At 44.0% G+C, this 18,935-nt stretch overlaps 1 protein-coding gene and 2 pseudogenes across 5 annotated transcripts in view; all 3 read left to right on the top strand.

The window, feature by feature from the left end:
* LOC137235429 (membrane-associated guanylate kinase, WW and PDZ domain-containing protein 3) overlaps positions 1–18,935 on the top strand; it is a 512,969-nt gene that overhangs the window by 316,637 nt on the left and 177,397 nt on the right. The gene's annotated exons all lie outside the window — the stretch shown is intronic.
* Positions 6,096–6,837, top strand: LOC137234878 (modifier of mdg4-like; annotated as a pseudogene).
* Positions 7,096–8,534, top strand: LOC137234373 (rho GTPase-activating protein 19-like; annotated as a pseudogene).

Below are 18,935 nucleotides of genomic sequence, written 5' to 3'. Positions count from 1 at the left end.
AAACATACTTACGCACAAAAAATAAAGGCAAACACCTCCTTAAAAAATTAATTGCTCTCATTTACAAACAAAAAAAAAAAAACAACCAAAAAAATTTTTTTTGATTTTTTGATTATTTTTTGCCGTCGGTACTGCCTGTTTTTTGGCGGGGGGCAGGACTTGTTGTTTCTCAACAACAAACATCACGAACAGTCATTATAAGGGCTCGGTACAAAAACAATACGGGTCCCGAAATAAAAGAATCCCGACACACCAAATCCCGAAATGGAAAAAAGTCCACTGTTTCTACCGGCCTAGTGTGCTACTGCCCCAGTGACCTAGTTTTTTTTCAAGGGCAAGCAAATATATATATGTATATATATTCGCACGCCACAAATTCACCATACCAGCTGTCAGCTGACCAATAAATACACGACAGGGTTGCACGCCATCTCAAAATGATACGTGCAGATAGAACGCGTCGTGAAGAACGCATCGCCAATCTGCACGCAAGCACCGGCAGTTGGTACACTTTCCAATTTAATTACGATGTTCGCTATTCGTCATGAGCTGTCGCACAAAATTAAACCAATACCGTCGTCAGCCGCTACAGTTCGTTTAAACTCGGTTTATTCACATTTTAACGTACGTTTGTTAATAAAACACCACGCGTATCACGAAAACAAGTAATTTTGTGCGGGTGGCTTGGAATCACGTCCGCTCCAAACCTCCCACACACCGCAATCTTGCTGGTTATGTTGAAATATATAAGTTGCTCGAAATCACAGCACTAACTATTCTGCAAAAACGCTCCCGTCGCTCCACGTCATTTGACTAGTCATTTTACGGTGACAGGTTATATTCGTAGTCACATTTGCATGGGCGTGGGTAGGTTTGTAACCAGGGGTTTTGTAGGGTAACAATATAATACACAACTGACGAAATACATGCGCTGCGGCGAAAACGCGCATCACCCAACCAACCTCACGGCCACTCGCCCTGGCACATCCATCAAATGCCACAGTCGCCCTGAGAGCGACACGACACGTTATACGCTGGAACGGAGACCTCGGCCTCTTCGTCCAGCCCAGAAAAACCTCAAAACCCTCGAGTCTGGAACGGAGACCTCTGCCTCTTCGTCCAACCAACAAAAAAAAACCCGCAAATCTGGAATGGAGACCTCAGCCCCTCCATCCGGACCGGAAAAAAAAAACCAAAGAATAACAAACAATGGTGCCACTCTGGAACGGAGACCTCGGCCTCTTCGTCCAGCCTTACTGGCCATCGACAATTCACATATTACATTCTGAATTTCTATATTTAAGAATTATGTACAATTCAATGGCAAGAAATATTCACTTCACTGTTCATAACCGCTAATTCTTTCATCTTAGCTCAGGTGGCATGCTAAGCAAGTCGAAAGGGATTCCCGGCCATGTTGCGTCGCAGACGAACTCTTCACTTAGATTAAGTTTAGTGTGTAAGTCTTATAATAATTTTTCTCGTTTCAGCGGAGGTCATTGGCGGAAAACGATGTTGCGTATCGCAAGGGGGGCCGGCATGTTTAGGCAGGATGCCTAACTTTTCCGCATCTGATTGCGACCCCCCCAATGCAACTCTGCAAATCGATACTCGATACTCGAATTAATTTATAACCACCCACACCATCACCCTCATGCATGTGCATGCATGTACATGCGCGTGTATGTGTGCTTTTTGTCAGCACTCATGCATATGCATGTCGGGGTTGATGTGTGGGTGCCTTTCCCCTCCAAAACGGAGGATTTTGCGGGTCAACGGTTGTAGCTTGCTATACAACCGGCCTCTTGGATTTCAACTGCCGTACAGCACGCATGTGCCGCCAACAATCTCTGCCGTTCTGATCACAATCAATTCAGGTAATATTGTACCCAACTTATTTTTACTTATCTAATAAATTCCACCTATTATAACGAGGAAAATCCTCTTGTGCTTTCTCTTATTTCATTGGAGTGAATTGCCAACCGAGACCGACCCTTGTGCGCCTACCCACTGCCGGTTTACGACGCACTCAGGCCGAACATTTGTGGCGCCACAATACATGAACAATTGTGGTGTGTCGTAAACTCGGCACGGGAGTGGAGGCACCACAATTGCGTTTGGTTTAAATTTAAATGAAAAGAAAAAAGAGGCGAGATATATTCCTCGTTATAATAATTTCTTTATTATAGTGCAAAATTAAATTTGAACAATAATTACCTTTTTGTAATAAAATGTGGCGGGGCTCCTCGGACGGTGTTGTAGTTCGCTCAACGATCGCTGGAAAAGTAGACGGTTGCCTTGTCGAGGACAACCGTTGAACCGCGGAAAAAGTCTCCGGTTTTAAGGGGAAGCTTCCCCACATAGTTGTACCGGCATACATGTATAGGTGTACGGACAACATAACCCTATCTATGTACACATATACATGCAGGTGGGCGAACTAGGGGTCGATAAAGTGGTGCTATTAGGGTGGCGCAAATTAAGAAGAATTTAGGCTTCGGGCCTAAACATGCCGGCCCCCTTGCGATACGCAACAGCCCAGACTCCGCCCGAGCGTCCCCGGCCACGATTTGTCTTAAAACTAGATTCTAAAATTAAATGGTGCGCGCCGGATGGCGCGACTGCCTCCTCCTTGCCTTCGCCGTGACCTAGAGCTAGGACGATAGAAAAAAAAATTTATGGAAACCGTAATATATATTTCTTGCCATTTATATAAAACTTCATTTATTTCGGGAAAATACAATATACATGTATAAGCTTATCATCAGCTAACTAATTCTAAATAGCCATTGAGAAATATCACATCGGTGGGTCCCGGAGAGTACCCACCCGAAGATCGTGCTTTGCGCGAGCAGCGATCCGAAGGATGGTGGCAATGTGCCCGACGTCATGATTTCGGCGTAGACGTCGCCGCCTAGGACGAGGCGAATTGGGGTGGACGCATAAAAGTGGGGGTCCGCAAGACGGATGTGCTCGTAAGGAGCCGCGACGCTGGGGTCGACGTTGTACGTTGGACTGACGCGCCTGAACTCGAGGACGCAGACTGCGTAAGTCGTCACCGTCTTACTCTGCCCATGTTTACCTCTAAAACGAATAAAACAGCCGGTTTCGCCGTCGGCGTTGGTTGTCGGCAGGGCTAACTCTCGCGCCAGCCTGCGGTCGATCGTTGTGCGGGGGGAACATGCGTCTATGAGTGCACGAATGAAGTGCAGACGCCCTCCGGCTTCCACCTTCACGATCGCAGTCGGCGCCAGAGCAGCCATGGGCCGAAGAGTTGGGCCGGCTGAGGCGCGGGCTGGAATGACCCCGTTCCGGAAGGAACTGTGTTGGGGTAGCTGGCGCGGCCGAGTGGCCAGTCTACCGTCTCGATGGTCTTCCTTCACGTGTCGTATCTCGTGTAGCTGGCGCGGCCGAGGGGCCAGTCTACGGTCGCGCGTTGGTCGATGTGCTTGCGTTCGTTGTTGCGTAGGTGGGCGGAACGGCCGTGATTCCGCTCCACTTTTTCCTCGTCGCTCGTGTGCTAATAGGGGTCGGAACGGCCGTGGGTCCGATCCCCTAGTGTCGGAATTTACTATATGGGAGCCCGCTCCACTCCCGAATGGCAGTTGTGGTTCTTCTGCAAAGGCCGACTCGGACGCGTGGAGAGACAGCGCCTCATCCATCATCCCGTCGTCCACCTCTTCCATCGTAGGCATCCGCTCATATCCTTTTCCCTCTTCTTCCATGACTAGCTGGTACCAGCTCTTCGGCGGCTCTGGCTCGGACGACAAGTCCTCCATGGAAAGGTGCAGCGTGGTATGATGATTGCTACCACATCTTCGGCACCTTCCTTTGCTAGTGCAGTCTTTGGCACGATGTACCATTGACAGGCAGTTTTGGCAGTACTTGGCCTTTATAATTTCGCGCAGTCGTTGCAGCGGCGACTTCGCGCGGTAAATCGGGCATGACCTGATTGGGTGTTTCGCGTCGCATAAGTGGCACGGCTTTGGGTAACGAGCAGCCTGGCGCTCAGTCCTCCTTCTTAGCGAAGCGTAACGAGTCATTCTATTGAGAGTATGGAAGAAAATAAAGGAAACTCGTTGAGTTGTTATGATTGTGTCACGCTTTCGGTGGCGAGTAAGCCCCAATTCTATTAACGGCGCTTTTGAAATTTCGCGCGTGAGTAGGGTTAAAACATGTCTAAAGGCCCACGAGAATATATTCATCTCGCGTACGTTATGTGCGTTGCTTCTTTCCCGGCACGTTATGTGCCTGGGTCATTAGTGCCTTATTCTGTTTAATTTTGTGTCATCCGGTAGCGCTTCAGCTAGTCAGGCATACTAGTGCTGCAGAAAAATTGACATTTAAGTTGTTTGGTACTCACATTTTGGTACCGAACCGGGTAGAGAGTGTTTGATGTGGGATCTTTCGAGTCGTCGTTATTTGTGTTGTTGGTGCTAAAAACCGACAACTTTCCTGCCCGCCACAAAAAAAAATGTTTGGACGGCAAAATTGTATGCTATATAAGAACAAAGATAAAATCTTCGTTTTGGACGCGGTGAAAAATTTTTCGAATGAGCCATTCTTTTGTATTTCCCTTCAATTATTTGTTCAGCTTTTCCCAATTACGCTTGTAGTCCTGTGTTATTGATGGTCTTTACTAAAAAGCACGGTTCCAGAAGGGTAGTTGGCTCCGATACCGATTTGCCAGAAACGGGTTTTTGGGTACCCGTTTGCATCTTCTTATGCATCCCTAATACAATGTACATTTAAAACTCGGCATATATATGTACATACGTTGGTACAAGTATATGGGCAGTCAGTGCACGGACTTTACCGCATTGGTAGATTGACGTACCTTTTTGATCCATTTTCATTTTGTACTACTTTTACGACTTCTGCTACCAAAACTAAGATTCTACCAATATTTCAGTATTTTCGAGCTGAAAACGTATACTGCATTGCAGTATTGAATTGCCGAGCCCACCAACTAATCTTAGGAGGGGATACGGATTAAAGCAGTCAATTTTGAAAAACTTTGTGAACAACTTTAAACAAGAAGTAAATTTTTGATGAGATAAATAGCCCTTTTTTTTGAATAATTTGAAGAAAAAAAGTTTTACGCAAACGATAACATGCCGAAATCGGTTATTTTGTGGCAGTATTTTTGGTATTTTGGGATATTGTTGTGGTAGTGAGACGTTTTGGTATGTTTTGTCTGTGTATTTCAGGAAATAATGAGTATCCTAAGGCCTAAGCTGTGTATGTACAAATGTACATGGATTTTGTCTTTGTGTACATGTTTTTACAAGTGTTGATTCCCTGACATTCGCTTTATTTGCTTGACAATAAATGATGAATAATTCATGATAATTCAGTAACAATTACTGTTTTGCACTCAAATAAACTACCAATTCCTACTGCTATTTTCATTTCTCGTTTACCAACATTCCTTTTATAAAAAGTCCGCGCACTGGTATATGTATACCAGACAAAAAAAATATGAACATTCCTACGCACAAATGTACATTTCTCTGAATTGAAGCAAACGGTAAACGGATCGTTCGATTCATGGCGCCGTTTGTTTCATTCTTTTCGTTTTACGCGTAGTGGAGTACGGTGCTTGGGATCATCGCGAACAAATCGTAAGTAAAAATTATTACATGATAATTTAATATATTCTTTTTGATAATTAATTAATTTTTTTCTTTCTTTTCAGGTTACTGGCATGGATGGTGGGGACGGTCCTGCACGTTGGCCTGGGCACCAGGTTTGATTGGGTTTTCCTCGTTTTTTTGTTGTTTTTTTTTTTTTTTTTTTTTTAGGTTACCGGCATTGCAAAGGGGTGCTCCAACTGCGGCGTCGGCCGCGCCGTCAGTTGTCACACCTTTGCGATGCCCATTGATGCAGGCACTAATGGATTTTCTCTTTGCAGGTTTTGGTGCGGAATATCCTGGCCTGGGGCGTAAGTCCACCAGCAAAAACAACCACAAACCTTTTGTATTAAATTTGTTATACAACGAATGAGAACGGTTTGTGGGCGATTCTGTAGTAGCTTCGCTATTTTCGAATAATTTTTAGTTGAGAGGAAATGAATATAACATCACCTAAACTTTTTGAAAAAATCATGAAGTAGATATAAATAATTTGAAATTTTCTGCGAATTTTCATCAATAGCTGGTGGATACACGCAATTTGTTGATTTGTGAACAAGGCAATATATCTTCGTTACTGACGAGTACGCTATTTTTTTTTTCACCCAGCCAACATGGCGGACGACGAACAATTTTCGCTGTGTTGGAATAATTTTAATAGCAATTTATCGGCTGGATTTCATGAGTCGCTATGTCGTGGCGACTTGGTGGATGTCACGCTAACGGCAGAGGGGCAATTCGTTAAAGCGCACCGATTGGTATTATCAGTTTGTTTGCCCTATTTTCGGAAAATGTTTACCCAAATGCCGGCGAACCAACATGATTTTGTCTTTCTGAAGGATGTAAGTCATTCGGATTTGAAAGATCTAATACAATTTATGTATTGTGATGAAGTAAATGTAATCAAGAAGCCCTACCAGCGTTCATCAGTACAGCAGAGGCTTTACAAATAAAGGGATTAACTGATAGCGATCCACTACCCTCGCAATCACCAGCTGAGCCATCGACACTCACCCCACAAATTCAACCAATTTCTTCACCGCGCGTCCGTCAACGAACATCCACCTCTCGCTAATTTAAAATTGAATCAGTTGATGATTCGGGAAATGATAATAAACAGACTCCGATTGTTATACAAACGAATGCAGACATTGTCCGGCGTTTAATGGTATTCGTTGTGGCATTGATGGAGGAATCCACATAACCTTTTGCCAGTGCCTTCCCCGTACTACCTAACAATGTTACGGGTAAACAAAACTTGGCTAATTTGTGTACGGTCGACCCCACGAACCATTCTGCTACGCTGCTACCAGGCGATATTGCCTTCGAAAATATGTAGTTGGATATGCCATATCAAAGGTATTTCTTGATGACACGGGTCATCACTCCCTCCTTCCCTTGGTTCCGCTAGCACCCGGTGTATCTGCCGATTTTCTCGCATTCACGGCAATGGTCAAAAAGGGCGCTTTGAAAGAGGGGAGACATTTTGAAATGTCAGCGGTTCTTGGGAATATTCTGCGCTCGCTTTAATTGATTCACTTTTTCTGAAGCTCGGAAATTATTTTCACAAGTTTAAGTGAATTACGATAAAAATGAGAACCTTAAAAGTCTCTGACAGCTAACGTGTCGAGTGACGAATTTTTGCAATAAAGATCGTGAGAAATTTGCTTACGCTTTTTATTGGTGCGAAACAACACCGACCAAGGGCGGTGCTCATACTTACCTTGTATATTTGTATGTAGCCCCTCGCAAGCACAGCTGCCGTCCGTCGGACATAATGTATTTGGATTTTATTAATTTGAATAGGCTATCCGATACAGAAATAGCGGCGCATATGCGAAAATTGAATTATGAGAAATTCAAATCATTGGTGCGCATGCATCTTTCCTTCGCGCTAGATTTAAACACGGATGACTGTGATTTACCCTGTCATGAAATCGAATATGAAGAGGAAGGCAAGCTGAAGAAATGGAGTCGTTTGCCTAAAAGGCAAAAACATGCCGCTGCAACGGGCTGTGCGAGCTCATCATCGAAGGGGTCACTAAGCGCAGACGATAGTCCTGTTGAAACACTGCATCAACAAATTAATGCCGGGTTTTTGATGCACCTAGAGGAAATAAAGCATTTTAATGCAAGAAAAAAAATCTCATACAGGAGGGCCTATTTCGGAAGACGGGATCGGCTTCTAGGCAAAACGGGCTACGGCAACATATACAAAATGACAAAAACCACTCGATTTGGAAGGTGGTGGCTATTCGGCACACGATTGTGCACTGGATTTAAAGGTTATCTAGCCGATTTGTCGGAGCCATTTCTTACCAATGCACACTATTCAGCGCATCCGCAAATAGCACCACTGTGCCTAGGCTCCGGCTCTTGTAGTAGCAGCAGTACAGGGACGTTAACACGTCCTCCAAATCCGGAACGTAGCAAACGTGAACAACCCTTACTTAGTTCAGTCCAATTGGTAAGGTTGTTGTTGCCTGACGATAATCGACAATTACTAACATATCATTGAAATTTTACATGCTGTAGCTGCGTATGAAATAAAATGACACCAGAAAATTTAGCTACCATATTCGCACCACATCTTATGAAGGAATAGGAGGACCGGATACCAGCGAAGAAAGGTATGAGTTCACAATCAGAAAGCACCAAGAGTTCCGTCCCTTTGAAGTAGGATATGTTATGAGGAATTAAAGGTATGACTTATAATATAGGGTACATATAAAGAAGTTTGTGCCATAATATGAGCATTACAAATCCCCTATTAGATGGTTGTGTCGGTAGTACAAACAAATCGAAAAACAGGCAAAACACTGATAATATAGCAATGGACGGAGGCCAATATGATGGAAAGGTAGATGTTAACATCTGTTGCATGACTTATGCGTACACGAGCCGCATCGATTGGATACTGATGAGTTGGATTGACGGTGAGTAATTTTTTTGTGTTTATTTTTCCTTTTGGAGTGTGGCTTTAAAATTTGGCCAGTAAGAATGCGAAATATTGTTCATAAAAAAGTTGGTTGGAAATGGTTCAGCGAAAGGGATTCTCGTCACTAGATAGTGAAGGCAGGCTAATTTAGTTGTCGTAAAAAAAAAAGGGAACTGCAGCACAACTTCGTGTTTGGTTGCAACCGGAAATAGGATGACCATATCAGCAGCTCTCCCGCTTTTAAGCAATGCCTTACGAGGACATCCTAGGCCCCTTACTTAAACCGCTGACGGTTTACGACGCACTCTTAACCTATTGAACCCATCTGATTTGAAGCTTTGTGTGCCATTTTTACGCCACTCATTGCCAAATCTACCACAACCCAGTTCTCTTTGTTTAATAATAGATTTTATGTAATGCAATTTTGCTTGCTGTTGTGTCATGAGAGAATTGTATTTGCAAAAATTTATCACACGAAACAATGAATCAAGTCTAATTTATAAATAGAGTAAAGAGATGATGGGCGCGTATAGTACACAAAGTTATGCCGGAAATTGCACTTTGGAAACTTTTGTTCAAAATTTAGCTCTTTGAAAATACAAATTTAGACGGTTTTAAATCTTTAGTTACTGGTCTAATATATTTTTACTAATCAAAATATACATTTAACTGTTTCTGTTAACGAGTTCAAAATCCAATTTAATTTCTTTAAAACGATTTGTGCAGATGTGAGTCCTGTAAGAGTCATAAATGACTCATATGTCGCATAAGCATATCAGGCGAATATCGCGCATAGAAAAACTATTTTTGATCTGCTAAATGTTAAAAGTAAACGCTCGAGGCATGTTATATCATGGTGCCAATTATTTGCAGGAGACTTTTCTTTTAACTCACATATGACTCCAGCAATTTTTAAAATATGTGTTTCTGCTTTCTGTAATAACCTTTGGTAATTATGTGGAATTTCATAAATGTTATATGTATCCCCTATAATTTCTAAGCTATTTTTCAAGTTTTCTAAACAAGAAGTTTGAATTTAGTCCCCGTACACTGTGAATTCTTCATATTTAGTCATGTTTTGAAGCAAAATTAGAGCAAGTAACGGTTCAATTACGACAAAACCTTTTGTACATAAGGCCATGCTAAATCATCTAATTAGAATAAGACGCGATCAATTCCTTTTACGAGTAAAATGCCGTTCTTGACCTTCTAAATTTGGATACATAAATAACGGAAGTATTTATTTATAAGGAGTTCTGTGGCAGACCGTGAGTCTGCATTAGGGCTCTGGTGTCCTCGCTCGGGGTGAGCGAGTGAATTTAGGGTTTGACTCCAGCAAATTTTTTGAAAGTTTAAAATTTTAATGGGCCGGAGCATGCCTCCGTTTTCTGTGGCAGATCGGTTCGCCCTTCTGCGGTCGGCTTTTCTGTTGTCCTCGTTATGGGATAACGAGTGAATTGGGGTTGGTTCTTGAAAATTGTAAATAAAATAGGCCGAAGGCCTTTATGTTCTTTGGCAGATAGCGGGTCTGCGTTAGGTTATTGGTTGGCCTCGTTCCGGGTGAACGAGGGCTGGGGTTGATTTTTGGAAAATGTAAAGACGAGGTTGATTTTTATTGATTTTTTTTTTTTTTTTTTTTTAAGGAGGTATGTGGAAGAGCGGAGGGATTGTTAAGAGGAGCTCGTAGTCCTCTCACAGTCTGTCTCCATGGGAAGAAGAATCAGTTTGACCAAAGGTCGTCTGACTTGACCCTTCTCGGTAATGAGGTCGACTACACGTACTCGGTTATCTTCGCCGGGGTGTACGTTGACGACTCTACCTAACCTCCATTCGTTGGGAGATAAATTGTCCTCTTTGAGGACAGCGAGATCTCCCACTTTTATATTTTCCTTGGGATGCTTCCACTTCACTCGTTTTTGGAGTTCGGATAAATATTCGGTTTTCCATCGCCGGCAGAAGGTTTGATGGAGGGCCTTGAGCTTCTGCCATCTATTTAGCATGGAGGCAGGGCTTTCGTTCGCATCCGGTTCTGGCGGCGCCAGAAGATGGCTGCCCGTGAGGAAATGTCCTGTGGTTAGTGGCTCCAGGTCCGTTGGGTCATTGGACGCCGGGCTGAGAGGCCGCGAATTTAGGCATGCCTCGATCCGGCACAAAAGGGTTTGGAACTCCTCCATGGTATATTTATGGAGAGAAGCGACCTTTTTGAAGTGGCTTTTGAAGCTCTTCACTCCCGCTTCCCACAGGCCGCCCATATGCGGAGCGCCGGCGGGGATAAAATGCCAAGTTAATGCTTGATGGCTATACTTGGAGACTGTTTTGTCTCGGCTTTCTGCCAGGAAGGCTTTGAATTCCGATCGTAGAGATCGGGAAGCTCCGACAAAATTCGTACCATTGTCGGAGTAGATGTTTTTTGGACATCCTCTTCTCGCGATAAAACGCGAAAAAGCTGCGAGGAAGCATGGGGTGCTCAGGTCACTAGTGGCCTCTAGGTGGATGGCCTTAGTGGAGAAACAAACAAATAGGCATACGTAGCCTTTGGACAGTCGACATCCCCTACCGCGGTAGCTTTTTATGTCGAAAGGCCCCGCGAAATCTACCCCGGTATTGGTGAACGCGCGAGTAAAAGTAGTACGTTCGCAGGGAAGGGTACCCATAAGTTGGGACTGCGCCTGCTTCCTGTGAAGAATGCAGGTTTTGCAATTGTGGATGATGGCTCTGATCATTGTCTTGACCTTCGGAATCCAATACTGGGTTCGAATAAGGCGGAGCATAAGTTGGTTCTCGCCATGAAGGGAATCATGATGAATCATCATGACTGCAAGGCGAGACAGCTTGCAATTGTAAGGCAAGATGATCGGATGACGCTCGTTGTACGACATGTCTTTTGAGGCCCCTAGACGCCCCCCTGTTCTGATAATATCATCTTTGTCGATGTATGGGTTGAGTGACAGGATTTCACTTTTCCGATCAATAGGTTCCCTATTTTTTAATTGCAAGTATTCTGTACCGTAGGATATTTTCTGACATACTTTTATTAGTGCTTGAGTCGTTGCCTTAATCTCATCGGCTGAGATTGTGCTCGACTTTTCGTGGCATACCGTTTTTGTTTTAGGATGCGTTCTTTTTATAAATCTCCTAACGTAGGATAGGACTCTTAGAGCTCGTGGCAAGTCTGAAAAACGATCAAGTATATCTTCTTGTTCAGCCTGTGTGACGGCATACGACTGTGCTTTCACTTTCTTCTCCTCATATGATGTATGGTAGTCCGTTTCCTGTACTGGCCATTGGATCTTGTCCTCTTGTAACCAAGATGGTCCCTGCCACCACAACGAGTTGTTGACTAATTCACCCGCTGGTAGGCCTCTGCTTCCTAAATCCGCTGGATTTGATTCTGAATCCACATGTAGCCAGTCCTTGCTTCCGACCATGTCGATGATCTTCGTGATGCGGTGTGCGACGAAGGTTGACCAGGAACAAGGCGGTTTCCGTAGCCATGCGAGGACAATGCTGGAATCAGTCCATAGATGAATGGTGATGGGTCCTAATTTGACGCTCCTACAGATTGAGTCAATCATCTCTGCGAGCAATACTGCACCGCAAAGTTCCAGACGTGGGAGGGAGATTGTCTTCACTGGTGCGACTCTGGTTTTTGCCATAAGTAGGTGTGTATAAACATTATTCTCCTTTTTGACGCGCATGTACACGGCTGCTGCATATGCTTTCTCCGACGCGTCACAGAAGCCGTGGATTTCAACCTCGTCTTCTGGTGAGAATTGTACCCAACGTGGTATTCGAATCCTATCTATTTCCGGGTAATCTTGGGTGAAGGTGTTCCACCGCTCCAATGTCGTTGGTGAGACTGGCTCGTCCCACCCTGTGCCTTCTAACCAAATGTTTTGCATAATTATTTTTGCCACTATGACCATTGGGGCAAGCCACCCTAACGGGTCAAAGAGTTTGGCAATAACTGACAGGATCTCTCTTTTTGTTGGCATGTTAGGGTTGTCTAGTGATCCCGCTTTGAAATAAAATAAGTCAGCATGTGCGTTCCACCTTATACCTAATGCTTTCACTGTGCTGGTGTCTTCAAAGGCTAAGAAGTCCTCGCTGAGCAGATCCGATTTCGGGATGTCTTTGAGAACCTCCTCCGAGTTTGATGTCCACTTTCGTAATGGGAACCCTGCCGAATGTAAAACCTGTCGAATTTCGTTTCTTGCCATAATGGTGGAGGTGAGGTTGTGTCCTCCTGCGAGGACGTCATCTACATACATACATTCCCGGAGTATGTTTGATGCTGTGGGATGGGAACTTTGTACATCGTCAGCCAAGTGTAACAGCGTCCTTATAGCAAGATAAGGGGCACAATTAACTCCGAAAGTTACCGTTTTTAATTCGTAGAGTCCTATTGGTTCGTTCATGTCTTTTCGAAAAATAATTCGTTGAAATTTGGTATGATTATCGTTCATCCAAATCTGCCTATACATTTTCTCTATATCACTGTTGAAGACGTACCGATAAAGTCTCCAACGAATGATGAGAGTCGGGAGATCTGCTTGGAGTACCGGGCCTGGGAGCAAAACGTCGTTCAGACTTGTACCATTAGCAGTCGGACTTGAAGCGTTGAAAACGACCCGGACTTTAGTAGTTGTGCTTTCCGCCTTTACCACGGCGTGATGGGGCAGGAAATAATTATCAGGGTCATTTGCTGCGACTGTGCCCTTAATTTTGTGCATATGTCCGAGCGTCTGGTATTCTGAAAGTACCCTTATGTATTCATTCCCTAACTCCGGATTTTTCGTTAACCGCGTTTCATTTCGATAGAATTGCGAGCATGCGCGTTTAAGGGACCCTGCTAATTTTCGTTCTTCCGGGTATTCCTGTCTAAATGGGAGTGAAACGACATATCTTCCATCCTCATTTCTCTTTGTGGTTTCTCTATATAATTTTTCACAATATCTGTCATCGTCGCTAGGGCTTTTAATTTTCGGTACATTTTCCAACTCCCAAAAGGCTTTTAGTTGGTTGTCCAACGCGACCTCGTTGTAAAATGACACGATGCTCTTCGTTGGATTCGGTGTTTCAATACGACCGGTTAGTATCCAACCGAACACTGTCTCTTGGGCCAGAAGTGTATTAAGTACATTCTTTTTTAGACCGCTTAGTATAATTTGGGGATATATATCGCCCCCAAGTATGAGGTCTACATCTTCATTGACGTAGAACCTCTTGTCTGCCAAAACTAAGTCTGGGAACGCCTGCATCGTCATTGTTTCGATATGGCAGGATGGCAGATTCCCAGTTAATTTGGCTAAAATTAGAACAGGAGTAGTCAAGCTAAAGCATGGGTCCTCTGGTGAACGTAGCTCGATGGTGGATGCCTCTTTTACTTGAGCAGATACTGCGTTGGTGATGCCTGAAACTTGGGCATGCATTTTCCTTGCCGGCAAATTGATTCTGCGTTTTAGTCTTTCTGTCATGAAAGAGCATTCAGACCCTGAATCAATTAATGCCCGCGCGGAGAAGTCGGTACCATTATGATGAATGTGTACGCGAGCAGTTCCTAATAGCACGCCTGTGCTGGAATTAGCATGACAGGATTTTACATTCTGGTTCGCAGAAGAATTTGGTTGCCCCGATTCCTGTCTTCTTTGTGCTTGTGCTGAAGTCGATGGGATATTATCCGCGTCTTTGAATGGATTGCGCCTCGTAGGTTGCTGAACTGTATCCGCATGCAGGAGCGTGTGGTGACGAGAGTGGCATTTGGCACAGTTGTACGAACTGGTGCACCTCGTCACTGTGTGTCCTGGGGACAAGCAGTTCAGGCATCCCCCCGTGGATTTGATGAAGTTGATTCTCTCCACTGGGGTCAGATCACAGAATCGAGGACAATTCCGTAACCTGTGTTCAGCTTTGCACATTTTACAAAAAACCCTTGAAGTTGATTTTGAGGTAGGTTTTGATACCTTCGTTTGGAAGGCACCAAGTCTTTTTATGGGGGTCTCTGTTGTATGCCGAGTATTTGATGGCTTTTGTCCCTTTTGGGCGTTAGTGCCAGTGAAGCTAGACACTGTTTCCAGTGTCTGAAACCTATTTGATAGAAATTTGTCCATATCTTCCCATTTAGATATGTCCATTTTGTGGTCTATGCTTTGTTCCCATAGAGCCAGGGTACTTTCCGGTAACTTTGTCGAACACAAATATGTTAGTATTGCATCCCAATTGGATGTGTCGATTTTGTGACACTTGAGGGACGATAGACAATTGTTTATATCGCTATGTAGTTTCTTTAACGCGCTCCCACACTCACTCTCTACCTTCTTTAAATTAAAAAGAATTTGCAATTGCGTGTTGACTAATATACGCTTGTTTTCATACCTTTCGCACAGGTTTTTCCAGGCCATATCGAATCCATCATTTGTCAGAGGGCATTTTTTTACAATATCCTTGGCCTCGCCCTGTGTCTTGTTGTTCAGATGGAACAGTTTTTCCACCCCCTGTAGGTCGGAATTATTAATGTATATGGCCGTAAACAGATCGCGAAAGGTTGGCCATGATAAATAGTCACCTTTGAAAATCTCCGTGTCGCAAGGAGGGAGGCGGATCTTATGCCCGCGAGGTGCGGCTGGGGGTGCTTGCTCAGAGATAGCGCTATTTTCTACTTTTTTAAATTTCTCTGCCTCAGCAGATATTGTGGATAAGCATCGCATATATATTGCGTAGGTAGACATATGTTTTTTCCGGATGGCCAACACATCATTTGCGTCGACATCTTCTGATCCCATCAGTGAGTCAAACACAGACTTAACCTTCTTCCATAAGGCACGCAACTCTTCTTGCTGTATCGCAAGAGTGTGCTTATTATGACTTTCCTCTGGAATAAGGCTGTACTGCTGTTCAAACTCTGAGATTAACTCAGCTGATCGGATATAATTTTCCATTTTCTCAACAAATTATCCCTACCAAACTAAAAACAAATTAATCCTTTTAACAAAAAAATGGAGACAGTGTTTTAAAAGATCGCTTTTATTTAGTTATTTCAGACTTGGCCGACTCGTCTGATATTTTTTTTTTTTTTCAAGGGAAGAATAGGCAATGGTGTAACCTACTCGCCAACCGCACGCAAATTATATATATATGTATATATTGATCTGGCTATTAAATTATAAGGGTCAGACTTGGCCGATTCGTCTGGTTTTCCCACGATAAAAATAAAACACACCAATGTGGCTTACTCGCCACCCGCACGTAAAATTATATGTATGTATGTATCGGTGTATGTATTAATTTATTTGCAGATTATTTTGTGCCGTAAGACAGGGAGCAGGGGGGGGAGCAACTCCAATGCGTATTGTGCGAAGCAAAGGGGGCCACTCGCCACTTGAGCGTTCAATTTTATTATAAAAAATAAGTGCGCGCGTTGATATAAAAACTCGACGAAAAGTGTAAAAATTTTATAAAACTCTTGTGCGAAAAGCGACTGTGTGACAAAAATTTATCGAATTAGTGCAAATTAAAGTGAAACAAAGGAATAATGTAAAATTGCCACAATCGAAATGGCGTGAGAATTTTTTATATGGAGGTGAGGTTATGTGCACCTCTTCCTTGTGCTGTGTCCGGTGAGCCTTACCGCTGGTGGGGGGACAGACCAGATAGTCACAAAGAATTTGACCACGTTAGTATTTCGCGTTTGCACTTTTTACTTTTCGACACCGAATAGTTTTTTTACACTTTTCGCGGTTAAATTTAATCACTTACGCGTGTGGCACTCAGAATATTTATTTTTATAACCAAAAAAAAAATTGTGGCAAGAAATATATAAACTTACTTAGCAGCTGCGTGAAGTTTGGAGTTGGTTTGCTTGTTGTTTGATGCGGCTTGTAAATTCCCAGGTTGTGTACCAAGAAAACTGTATAAATACCACCAAAAATATATCACCAAACGTGTAAAAAGCCGGTATCGCGAAGAAGTGTGTGGGTTGTGTATATCACCAAACGGTTGAAGAATACCACCACGATTTATACCAAAATGTTGAGTGTATGTGGGAAGATTTGTTCGACAATTGTTGATATCACCAAGAAGTGAATGTGATCATCCAAAGATGCAGGATATGTAACGTGGACTGTACTTTATATAGGCGGTGTTTCCTTTTGCGGGGAGAAGGACCATGAACATAACGTGCGGGGAAAGAAGCAACGCACATAACGTACGCGAGATGAATATATTCTCGTGGGCCTTTAGACATGTTTTAACCCTACTCACGCGCGAAATTTCAAAAGCGCCGATAATAGAATTGGGGCTTACTCGCCACCGAAAGCGTGACACAATCATAACAACTCAACGAGTTTCCTTTATTTTCTTCCATACTCTCAATAGAATGACTCGTTACGCTTCGCTAAGAAGGAGGACTGAGCGCCAGGCTGCTCGTTACCCAACGCCGTGCCACTTATGCGACGCGAAACACCCAATCAGGTCATGCCCGATTTACCGCGCGAAGTCGCCGCTGCAACGACTGACAAGAAGACAATTCCCACTGGCCAGCACAAGAGACCGAATACAAAACGTCCGTTGAGGAAAAGAGGGCACAAACATATGCCACGACAAGGGTAGATCATGTAGATATTCTCGATCGTTTTTCAAATTTACCCAGGGCTTTGAAGGTTCTATCCTATGTTAGGAGATTTTATAAACGAACTCACCCAAAAACTAAAGCAATGTTCCCCGAAAGGTCGTACATAATCTCAGCCGATGAGATTAAGGCAACGACTCAAGCATTAATACGAGTCTGCCAGAAACAATTTTACGGTACAGAATATTTAAAATTAAAAAATAGGGAACCTATTGATCGGAAGAGTGAAATCCTGTCACTCAACCTATACATCGACAAAGATGATATTATCAGAACAGGAGGGCGTCTAGGGGCTTCAAAAGACATGTCATACAACGAGCGGCATCCGATCATCTTGCCTTACAATTGTAGGCTGTCTCGCCTTACAGTTATGATGGCTCATCATGACTCCCTTCATGGCGAGAACCAGCTCATGCTCCGTCTTATCCGAACCCAATACTGGATACCGAATGTCAAGACCATGATCAGAGCCATCATCCACAATTGCAAAACCTGCATTATTCACCGAAAGCAGGCGGAGTCCCAACTTATGGGTACCCTTCCCTGCGAACGGACTACTTTTACCCGCGCGTTCACCAATACCGGGGTAGACTTTGCGGGGCCTTTCGACATCAAAAGCTACCGCGGTAGGGGATGTCGACTGTCAAAAGGCTACGTATGCCTTTTCGTCTGTTTTTCCACTAAGGCCATCCACTTAGAAGCCACTAGTGACCTTAGTACCCCAGGCTTCCTCGCGGCTTTTTCGCGTTTTATCGCGAGAAGAGGATGTCCGAAGAACATCTACTCCGACAATGGTACGAACTTTGTCGGAGCTTCCAGATCTCTACGATCGGAATTCAAAGCCTTCCTGGCCGAAAGCCGAGACCAAACAGTCTCCAAGTATAGCCATCAAGCATTAACTTGGCATTTTATTCCCGCTGGCGCTCCACATATGGGCGGCTTGTGGGAAGCGGGAGTGAAGAGCTTCAAAAGCCACTTCAAAAAGATCGCTTCTCCCCACAAATATACTATGGAGGAGTTCCAAACACTTTTGTGCCGGATTGAGGCGTGCCTCAACTCGCGCCCTCTCAGTCCGGGGTCAAATGACCCAACGGATCTGGAACCACTAACCCCAGGACATTTCCTAACCGGCAGCCACCTGCTGGCTCCACCAGAACCAGATTCCAGTGAGAGCTCTGCCTCGATGATCAATCGATGGCAGAAACTCAAAGCCCTCCATCACACTTTCTGCAAACGATGGAAGGTGGAATATCTATCCGAACTTCAAAAACGAGTGAAGTGGAAGCATCCCAAAGAAAATATAAAAGTGGGAGATCTCGCTGTCCTCAAAGAGGACAACTTATCTCCCAACGAGTGGAGGCTAGGTAGAGTCGTCGACGTACACCCCGGAGAAGATAACCGAGTACGTGTAGTCGACCTCATAACCGAGAAGGGTCAAGTCAGACGACCTTTGGTCAAACTGATCCTTCTTCCCACGGAGATAGATTGTGCGAGGACCAAAAGCTTCGCTTAACAATCCCCCCCGTTCCTCCACATCCCTCCGTTCAAAAAAAAGATAAAAGATCCCACTCACTCGTTCTCCCATAACGAGGATACCCGAAAAGCCCTCACGCAGATCCCCCATCTGCCACAAAATTCTATTTTTTCATTTTCAAAAAAAAACCATCCCACTCACTCGTTGTTCCATAACAAGAAAAGCCTTTACGCAGACCCTCGGTCTGCCACAGAAAACAAAGGC

Source organism: Eurosta solidaginis, chromosome X, assembly GCF_040869045.1.
Source record: "Eurosta solidaginis isolate ZX-2024a chromosome X, ASM4086904v1, whole genome shotgun sequence".
In the NCBI taxonomy this organism is placed as follows: domain Eukaryota; kingdom Metazoa; phylum Arthropoda; class Insecta; order Diptera; family Tephritidae; genus Eurosta; species Eurosta solidaginis.
The sequence above is the reverse complement of the archived record's forward strand: the minus strand, read 5'-3'. Positions and strand labels throughout refer to the sequence as shown.